The following is a 10,670-nucleotide window of genomic DNA, read 5'->3' on the forward strand; positions in this document are numbered from 1 at the left end:
TATATATAAGGCTTAGAGGATCCACACCTCTAGGCGATGTGGGATGTTACATTTAATGTACTAGTCTTATATTTTAAGCTATATCTTCACCGATTTTGCAAAGCCATTTCCATTCCAACGTGTGCCAACTTAGGTGCCACCAAATAATTACTCTCAGTCCTATCAAGCAGAATCACTAAAAACCAATTCAATCTGTCATATGTCACCCAAATCAACCAAATATAACACTTTTTAGGCATTATTCATGTCCTATACAGTTGAGATCCACATCTCTTGTTGTATATGTTCAAATTTTCTTTTGCTAAAACATACTTATTAGGACCAATCAAGGAGCTTACAGCAGTCTTTCGAATCGAAGAAGGAATAGTGAGGAAAAAATTTCAAAAAGAGAAACCGTACCTCAGGATGCATGGCAAAGAAATGAATAAGCCTAGAATTAAAAACTTGGAGCAGAGCTATAAAGTCAGATACTGGAGAATGAGCTTGTAGAACACCAACTGGCAATGTGATATTCATATATGGATTGGTTCATATAGGTATCGTTTGGTATGCAGATGGGACGGGATGAGACGGAATAGGACGGGACGGGACAGGACGAGATGGAACGGAGAGGGAGCAAAGATGCCCTCGGATGGAAACAAGGAGGAAGAAGAAGGAAACGGAGAGGCTATAATTTTGTGTTCCACGGATGTGGAATGAGTCGTTCCAGGGAGGTGAGATGGAACGAAAATTCACCCATCATGTGTCTTGTGGAACAACGCATTCCACCCGTTTTAGGCGCACCAAACGTAGGACGGAACGCCTCATCCCACTCCGTTCCATCCCGTCCCATGTACCAAACGGTACCATAGCTTTCTTGTCTTGCACCAAAATACTACCTTTATGGCTTCCGGAAGTATAAATTTCATTTGAGCAAGATGCTTGTACAACAACTATCTGAAAAAGGAAAGGAAAGGATGAACACTTTGTTACAAGTGGAAAGACAATGAAAAATTCAAATATGCTAATAAACAATATTAAACAGATACCAAACTAATATTGAACAAAACTAATATTTCATACTAAAAGCAAGACCAAAATATAAAATGTACATGGCTCAGATTAATGTAATACTGAATAGTTCCAAATAAAGGCCATTATTTTAGTACATACCTAAATATGCATCGAAGTGTATTAACATAATATGAATAAATGAAACTAATATTAAACATATAAAATGACGATCGAGGCTTGCACACCGCAATGTCCTTGAAACAGAAATTCACCTTGTTCTATGCTTGTAGTTCTGTAGGCGTCTACCTCATGAGGATTCAACGATCTAAATTAGGATTCTAGCACCGGCAAACTTAGTTTATGGTGAATATCTTTGTAATTCTCTTAGCAAGAAGGTTTTGGTATTTCAAAAGGAAGGATGTTTTTTTTCTAATTTTCTAAATGCAGTGCACATGAATGTATATATGATGTACATATATCTATTCGCAACAAGTATGAACTTGGAATGTGTCTTATGGGAGTCATCTTCTCATAAGGGATGTGTGCTACTCTGGTATTCTTTCGTCATCTCAGACTTCATCCAAAAGTATGAGTTTGTTGATTTAAAAAATTAACTAACTAATCCGAAATTAATAAAATAATTAATAATTTAATTATTACAACCCTAGCTTAAGAGGCCCAAGGGCCATCTTTTGATAATTAAATACATATTGATTATATATTAGTTGTCATAACCTAAAGTCTAAACCCAAAGTTTAAGCTCAATTTTGCTCTCTATGGTTCATCTCTCCCATCACTTTGTAAGAGGACTTCATGTTCTAATGTGTGTGAAACTTTCTAACTTGACCAATTTGGGACAAATGAGATAGAAGGAAATTTCCTCTCAAAACTCCAACACTTCGGAGCAATAAGAAGCCTTGAACCGGTAGTGGCCCAAATCAAAATAGCTCAAGTCAGGTCACGGAGGGAGAGACGATCAAAGAGAAGGCCTCACTCTCACGAATTGTGTCTGCAGTTGTGGTCATGCTTTCAACTTCAGACTCATGTGGTCATCCCTGTGATTTGAGGGGAGCTTTTATGGGCTCCCTAAAAATAAGTCGTCGCATAATATATTAGGTTTAGTACTTTAGATACACATATTTTCTCATTTGCGAATGTAGCTTGACCAAATAAAAGCAATTATTTGAGCCATTTTATTTACCAATCTTCCATTGTATTGGAGTTAGTTTAATCATTCAAAGGTATAAAATAAATAGACGGTTTATCATGAGTATATTACTTGGTGTTATAGTCAATTTGTCCTATACATTTAAATGAGTAAATAATTTATGATTAAAATGATTTTTTTATAGTTGTGATCTTCAAATAAGAAATAAAATAATTAAATAATTTCAATTATTTTATTAGTATGGTCAAAATATGTTGGTCATAATAAGAGCTGAATGAGCTCATTCTCCCAAAAGAGAAATGCAAGTATTTATCATATATTATTCTTCGTGCTGTATAGTGTTGTACAACAAAAATGATATGTTACAGTTTTAGAATAAATTATAAGAATTAAATTACGATTTGAGAGAGTAGCAGCGGTCACAATAAAAAATTGTTCTCTTGTGGATGTGAGTTGTAAACTCTTGATGCGGCGTCAGAAAGTTTGTCTGCCCTGTGATCTCAATCCAACGAACCAACCAAACCAACCCAGGCAGGCGGTTGCCACTGAGCATTATTTTTACGTTGAAAAATATCCCGCACGTGGCACGCAAGGAGTGGACCAAACTGGTAGACTTTGTTGCCTGGGGGTTGGAGTGGCGTGTACCTCTCATGTCATCATTCATTGTCCAGTGTAGAGGTAGTGGTAGCTATAGCGGCATCCCAACGTCACACCAACAGCATGCCACAACCTTAGCCGAAATCGGCCAAAGTATGGAACGGACAGCCACCGCTCGCCACGTGTTTCTTCCCCTCTATTGAAAAATGAGATATTTCGGATTTGTTTCCATCCCAGTCACCGGCCTCGGCAAATAAGAGGCTGAAGTTAGAAATATATACACTTCGGTGATGCCACATGTTCAGGCACGTGGAGTGCTTACAGCTCTTTGACGGTGGGCTTCATGGGAGCTGCTCTGCCGTGGTCGATGTCTGGTCTCGCTATCACTGGTTTAGCTCCCACATAGAACCAGCCCCCACGTACCCTCTGTAAACACATACTCAAAAGTCTGTCCAAAACTGCGAGCGAGCTATTTATATCAAGAGTGTGGATGTAGAGTACTCTTGAAACAAGTAAAATGTATACAAGTATTATTCTTTCATTTATCGATGGAGAATTTGATTTAATTAACAAAAAAAAAGCTACGTATTTAGCTTTGATTAAAAAAAAAAGGCTATGTATTTAGTGCTACTTTTTATTTTTATTTTTTTACTCGAAATTAAAGAGCATATCGTTGAAAAATGAAAAAAAAAAAAAAACAAAAGCAAAGAGAGAGATTCCATATTTTTCCCATTTGTCCACGTAACATGCATATATTATGGAATGATGAGTTGCTTATTAAAGAGGAAACTAATGAAAATGAACGATGTAAACAAGTCTAATTTGTTTTGTAACTATATCATTATATGTATATGTATATATATGTAGTCATCAATCAAACACTTTTTAATGGTAACGACAATTAGTTATGCTACAACATAAAGATTTCAATATATATAGATGATGATGCATGCGCAGCTAGCCAAGAGATCTCATGAGGTCCCATAAAATCCTGTCCTTTTGATGAATATGTCTTGTTCCTAGCAAGCAAGCAATTGCTAAGTCATGGCTATGCATATGCATATACATGCATGTCTTAGTCGATCAAAAGTCTAAAACGACTACTATATATGCATGCATATGTCTAATTCATATAATTTATTAAAACTTAACAGTACGTACTTGTCAAAATCCACGTTGGCAAAACAGACCTAAGAGCAACTCCAACGTGGAAGTCCTCTTCTTAGGCTATTCACCATTCAATCCACCAAGTGAACAGTAACTGTCCTTAATGAACAGTAATTGCCTTTTGTATCTTCACCCCTACACTGAATAGCCCTGGCAATTGGTAATAAAATATTATTATTTTTTATTTATAAAATAATACAAAATAATTTTATTTGTAATTTCATATAAGATTTTTAATCGTTCTTGTTGCGCCACGTGTCATTATTCGAGAAGACAATTATTGGTGATGGATTTCCGATAAGATTTTTAATCGTTTTTGTTGCGTCACGTGTCATTATTCGAGAAGACAATTATTGGTGATGGATTTCCGATAAGATTTTTAATCGTTCTTGTTGCGCCACGTGTCATTATCCGAAAAGATAATTATTGGTGATGAATTTTCGGATTTCCGATAAGATTTTTAATTGTTCTCGTTGCCCCACGTGTCATTATCCGAAAATACAATTATTGGTGATGGATTTCCAATAAGATTTTTAATCAATCATGTTGCCACTACTACAAATCCATTTATTAATGTCGCTATGAAAACCGCCAAGAAATGTGTATTAGTGTCGGATATTAAGCAAAATCATACAGAAAATGTGTATTATTGTCCACATTTTGTAAATATCCACCCACGCACACACAGAAAGAAGAGAGAAAACAGAGAAGTAGTGACCACCAACAGAGCCTTTCGCTTTTCTTCACTATCTTCTGCAATTTTAGGACGAAATTGCACAAAGGATGATAGAACAGCCTTTAAATCAAGCAATGTATCACATTGATGACCACATTTTCTACTTATTCCTAAACAATCCAACTTCAATGTTACGGGTTTGGGATCAAATACGCAACTTCTGTTTACCAATGATACGAAACAAACCAAACAATGTGCAGCCAAATAAAATAAAATTACTTTTTTTAGACCAGAACAAACATCTTCACCTTTGAAAACAACAGGGACATCAACTTTTAGCTCGGAGCCCTCATCCGCCCAAACAAACACCAAATTCAGAATCTTCCTACTGTCCTGGCCCCTGTGAATCTACACAATCAAACTGTAGACATCGAAATTTCGGTAAATAAATGTTGACCGATAAATCAAAGTGTCAACGCTCATGTATTACATAAATTTTACACGTAGCGTGTGACTCAACGAAAATTGAAATGAGTTGGAAAAGTCATCAAATAGGACACGTGTCAACACCTGGCATAAACGACTTATTTCATCTGGGATATTATATTCAAAATTAGGCCTTGGAAAATTCTATAAATACAAGCCCATTTCATTCATTTGAAGGAACCAAAATCATTAAGCAAAACTCTTGAAGCTCTGAAACTCCGAAGCTCTCAAGCATCCAGGTTCCCGAAGAATCAAGAAAGCGTTCTTCGTTCATCGTTCTTCCAAGATCAAGCCCGACGGCCCTTGGATCAACAATCGTCCACCTTCAAGATCAAGCCTCGACGGCCCTTGAAGAAAGCACCATCGTTCATCATCCGCTCATCCAAGATCAAGCCCCAACGACCCTTTGGATCAACAACGTCGACAAATCCACACATTCAACAGTTCTTCAAGATCAAGCCCAAAAGCCCTTGAAGATCTGTTCATCACTGTTCTTCAAGATCAAGCCCAAAAGTCCTTGGAGATCCGTTCGTCACTGTTCTTCAAAGATCAAGCCCAAAAGCCCCTTTGAAGATCCGCTCAAATCCACCTTCAAGATCAAGTCCACGGTCCTTGAAGAACGTTCATCCTTAGATCAAGCCCAACGACCCTTTGGATCAATCACACATCCACAAATCAACACCTTACGGAGATCGAATCAGAGGATCAAAATAGAGAGAGATTGTAACCCAAAATCATCAAATACAAATATTTGTTTGTGCACGTTTGTTCTTGTCTCTTTCGTTTCAGGAAAATTCCGTGTTCACACAAACACCCCAAAATTCAAATCACTCATAAATTTTCAATATTTACATATATATATATATATATTATAAATGGATGAAGAAAATGAGAAATTGCCTTGATGGGTATGACATTTCTGGATTTGAGCAAATCCGACGACCCGGACCTGACTCAGATTTGGAGGGGGAACCGAGTGGAGCAGAAAAATGGGAGTTCTACCAACTTCAGAATGACCTAATCGTACCTGAAAATTGGAAAATTGGGACGAAATTGGTAAGGATGAGGTGAAGATTTGAAGGATTTGGCGAAATGGAAACCCTAAAAATAACTGAGGCTCATGAAAATATGTTAGTAGAAAAAATGGTGCAAGGAAGAGATGGAGAAGCAGCAGCTATGGTAGCAGCATCGATGATGGTGTTGATGGCAAGAGGCTTGAAAGGGTCGCCGATGTGGAGAAGACAACAGCGTCTTGGGGATCGTAGTTGGGAAGAGATGGATAAGCAGCAGCTATGGTAGCAGCATCGGTGATGGTGTTGATGTCAAGAGGCTTGAAAGGGTCGCCAATGTGGAGAAGACAATAGCGTCTAGGGGATCGTAGTTGGGATCAATGACTTCGCGGTCCTATTTTGGAAGCAAGGTTGCTTTCGTGGCTTCGCGGCCTTATTTGAGGAAGGGGAAAAAGATGTGGAGAAGGAAATGAGGAGAGGAGAAAATGGGGAAGGAAGGGATAAGGGAAGGGGTTTTATTTTGGAACATTTTCATTAGTGTCGGTTAAAACCGACAGAAATATTTTTTAAAAATATAAACCGATAGAAAATTTTAATTACTGTCGATTATAACCGACAGAAACAAAATGGCATCCCCCCAAAATCCCCTCCCAAAATTTTGTTACGATTTAAAAAAATAAAATAATAATTGTTTGGTTTAATAAATAAATAAATAATTTGGTTTAATATTCAAAGATTAGGTAATAGAACAAAAGTGTTTGACGGTTATAAACGAAAAATCACAATTTAACTGTTATTTTAACTCCGATTTTGATGATTTTTTACAGCTACACTCCTCGACCCTATAAAAATGAATTGAATGAATTCGATCTTCAATTTAAAATATTTACACTAGTGGATACCACAAAATCTTATTTTATACTTAATGGAAGACTAGAAGTATAATATTAACTCTAAGTGTTTGTTTAATCTACTGTGTTAACGCGATATGCATTCTACGAATTTTTTTTCAATAATCCAACCGTCAAACTTATTTGTAAACACTCCGAGATTGCATACGCAAAAAATCATAAAAAATAAACGAAAAATCACAATTTAACAATTTATTTTAGCTCCGATTTTAATGATTTTTTTACAGCTACACTCATCGACCATATAAGAATGCAATGAATAAATTTGATCTTCAATTAAAATATTTACACTAGTGAATACCACAAAATCTTATTTTATACTTAATGAAAGTATAACATTAACTCTTAAGTGTTTATTTAATCTATCGTTTTGACGCGATACACTTTCTACGAAACTTTTTTCAATGATCTAACCGTCAAACTTGTTTGTACACACTCCGAGATCGCATACCTAAAAAATCACAAAAAATAAACATTCAGAGATTAGGTAACAGAACAAAACTTTTCGATGGTTATAAACAAAAAATCACTTTTCATATTAACAATTATTTTTTAGAACATTTATTAGTACTCCACGTCAACATCTTATATTAATTTTATATAGAAAAAGAAAGACAAAATAGAGAATGTGAGAGGAGGGGAGAGAATCCTAGTCCGAGAATAAAAAGGATTTTACGTGTGTTTATAAGTAAATGAACTACTTTTCATATTAACAATTAATTTTGAGAACATTTATTAGTACTCCAAAAATCTTAATTCGCACTATTCACATGTGTATTTTTCTTTCAAATTATAAAAAGTTTAAAATGAAAAATGAGATATTTAAAGTGCAATAACAATTTCCTTAATTTTATGGAGAAACTTTATTTTTTCCCAAAATATAACAGTTTTTGTTCAAGAAAATATTATAACAGTTAAAAATCTTGAAGTACCCTATATTCAGCAGCACCATAAAATTTTGGGATAAGCCTCCGAATCCTCAAATTGTGTCTGTTCATCGTACATCGTGTAGCCAGTTTTCATCAAGTACTATTCATATTTAATTTAAAATGATTTCTGACCACATGATGTATGGTGAACAAATATGATTTGAAGATCTTTGAGATCCTCACAAAGAAGATCCGGAAAGGATCTTCATCCCTCTTTCTCCCCCTTCCTTCCTACAATTAGACCATCTCCAATGGTTGGGCTAAAAGCCAAATATTTTAGCCCGGAAAATTTAGTTTTTAGGCCAGAAACAGTTTTTCTGCTTCAACAGTTTTGGCCTAAAATTTTAGCCCGGGATTATTAAAGAATAAACTTAGGCTATTTTTTTAAAATTAAATTTAAAAAAATAAATAAATATGTAGACTATCGTAAATTAATTTTATGAACATTTTAATCTAAAAAAAATTTAAATTCCGATAAATATTGAAAAATACTAAATTTTCCACAAAGCAAGCCTTCAACTTTTACCAATCTTTCAACCCTGGGCTAACTTTCAATTCACCAACCGTTCAACACCAAATTTTCAATTCACCAACCGTTCAACACCAAACTTTCAACTTTCACTGCAAGGATTTGGTTGAGCATGTATGACGCCGAGAATGTGAACATTGATGATGTTGGTTAAGCATTTATGTAATAATTTTAAGTGTACTATGTTGTTATTTTCCAGTAATAAATTTAAGTGTCTTCTTGTGCAAAGTATTTTGTCTTACGTTGGATAAATTATTGAATGGAGGCTGAATTATTGAAGGCATCTAGTCTACATCAAAGTGTGGAATAATAAGACATAAATTATTGGATAATTAATAAGACATAAATTTAATAAAGTACATAAACCACATAAACTTAATACAACCGATAATTCATAAACCACATAATTAATAAACTACATAAACTTAATACAAACGACAATTAATAACCTTAATTAATAAAGCACATAATTCATACACTACATGAACTTAACAATCATATCCACCATCTTCACTTGGTGATGGACTTCGTTGAAATGTTGGGATATAGGGTTCAGATGATTCATCATCTTGAACATACTCCTTGAGGCAGACTTTCGCATAATTTCCTCTTGCTTACCACGTAAGAACTTCTTCCTCTATGGACTGTATTTGCTGAGGTCCTTCATCATGAATTCAATTTCAAACCTATTTTCCTTCCTATCCGAGATTTCCTTCATTTGCAAATGCATTCGGGCCGCTTCTTCTTGGCGAGCGCTATGAGTTTCGTTCAATTTTGCAATTCCAGTATCAAAGTGTCCACTCATCGGATCTTGGGACTTCCCTTTTCTCTTTGGTTCCTTTTGCTTATCTCTTCCCGAGGGCCTTGCAAAAGAAGGAGATGGGGTCATTTCATCGACACCTTCATCTCCGGCATTTGTTTGTGCAGCTTCGCATTGAAATAATCTTCCCCATTGTTGGTCCGCATTGGTTCCCCACCTCGGACAATCCTTGAGGACGTCCCAAGCATGTTGCAACTTAAAAACTTGATTTTTTTGTGTTACTCTTGTCTTGTAAATTTCCATTGTTTTGTCACCTTATGCAAAAAATACATAAAAATAATTAGTTGCAACATAATATTATGTACATGACAAATAAAATATCAAGAACAAAACTCACAATTTCTGTGGCGCTCATTCCACTAGCCATGCCAACCACGACTCTCTCCAAGCTTCTCTTCCATAAAGTGCATGCTTTGTTGATAGTCTTCTATCGATCATAAACACCACCACCATCCCGCCCGCCGCCATTGTAGTTTTCTTGAAACTTTGCAATGATTTTATCCCACAAAACCTTCTTATTTTGATTTGTGCCAACTGCACCATCTTCGCTAACAGAAACCCATGCCAAGCATAGAGCAATATCTTCCTCACAGGTCCAATTACAACCTCTAATATGCTCTCTTGCCATGTTGAACAATTTGGAAATGGAAAGAAATGGTAAAAAGATAAATTGGAAGAATTGTAAGAGAAAATTGAGTTTTGTGTGGATATTTGAACAAATACATATGTATTTATAGAGTTTTTGGGTGAATTTTGAGTTAAATAAAATTTTAAATTATTTTAGCCGTTGAATTTAAATTTGGGCCGTTAGATCTTTTTTTTACCGTTAGATTTGATTATATTCGATCTCAGCCGTTGGATTCAATGTATTTTAAAATAGCATATTTTAAAAAATAAAATTTGAATATGGACCGTTGGATCAACCAACGGTCCTTGACAACTAGCCATCCGATTCAAAATGTAGCCATTGGAATTCAGTGGGTGGCCGACAAACCGCTAACAACGGGGCCCACCCCGGGCGCGTTGGAGCGTGAACGGGCCGAGACTGGCCCAAAGGCCAGCGAGTCCAGTCGCGCGGGGGGGGGGGGGGGACGGAACCTGAGGGTATTTGGCCCAAAAATAACATTTGGCATTTAGCCCAAAATTTTAGCATGGATTTGAGATTGTTTGGGAGGAGGGTAATTTGGGGAGTAACTTGGCTTTTAGCCTCCCATTGAAGTTGGTTTTAGGAGTAGTTGCACCATTATTGGGTTTTGACACTTGTCATGCATTTTGTGAAATATTAACTTGGCTTTGTTTTGTTCTATTTTTTTTGGTTCTGAAAAGAGAAAGGAAGAAAAGATGAGTTACCATGTAAACAAGTGCGCATTCCAATGTCAACACC

General features: G+C 35.9%; 1 long non-coding RNA gene across 1 annotated transcript; it reads right to left on the minus strand.

Annotated features, from left to right (window-relative positions):
* Window positions 1-4,491: 4,491 nt before the first annotated feature.
* On the minus strand, window positions 4,492-5,005 carry LOC126625673 (uncharacterized). The gene is made up of 2 exons (XR_007624439.1): window positions 4,910-5,005; window positions 4,492-4,678 (listed from the first exon to the last, which is right to left on the minus strand). It is a non-coding gene; the product is annotated as an uncharacterized LOC126625673 (long non-coding RNA).
* Between the last annotated feature and the right edge of the window lie 5,665 nt (window positions 5,006-10,670).

The sequence above is a fragment of the Malus sylvestris genome, chromosome 6, assembly GCF_916048215.2.
Source record: "Malus sylvestris chromosome 6, drMalSylv7.2, whole genome shotgun sequence".
NCBI classification, from domain to species: domain Eukaryota; kingdom Viridiplantae; phylum Streptophyta; class Magnoliopsida; order Rosales; family Rosaceae; genus Malus; species Malus sylvestris.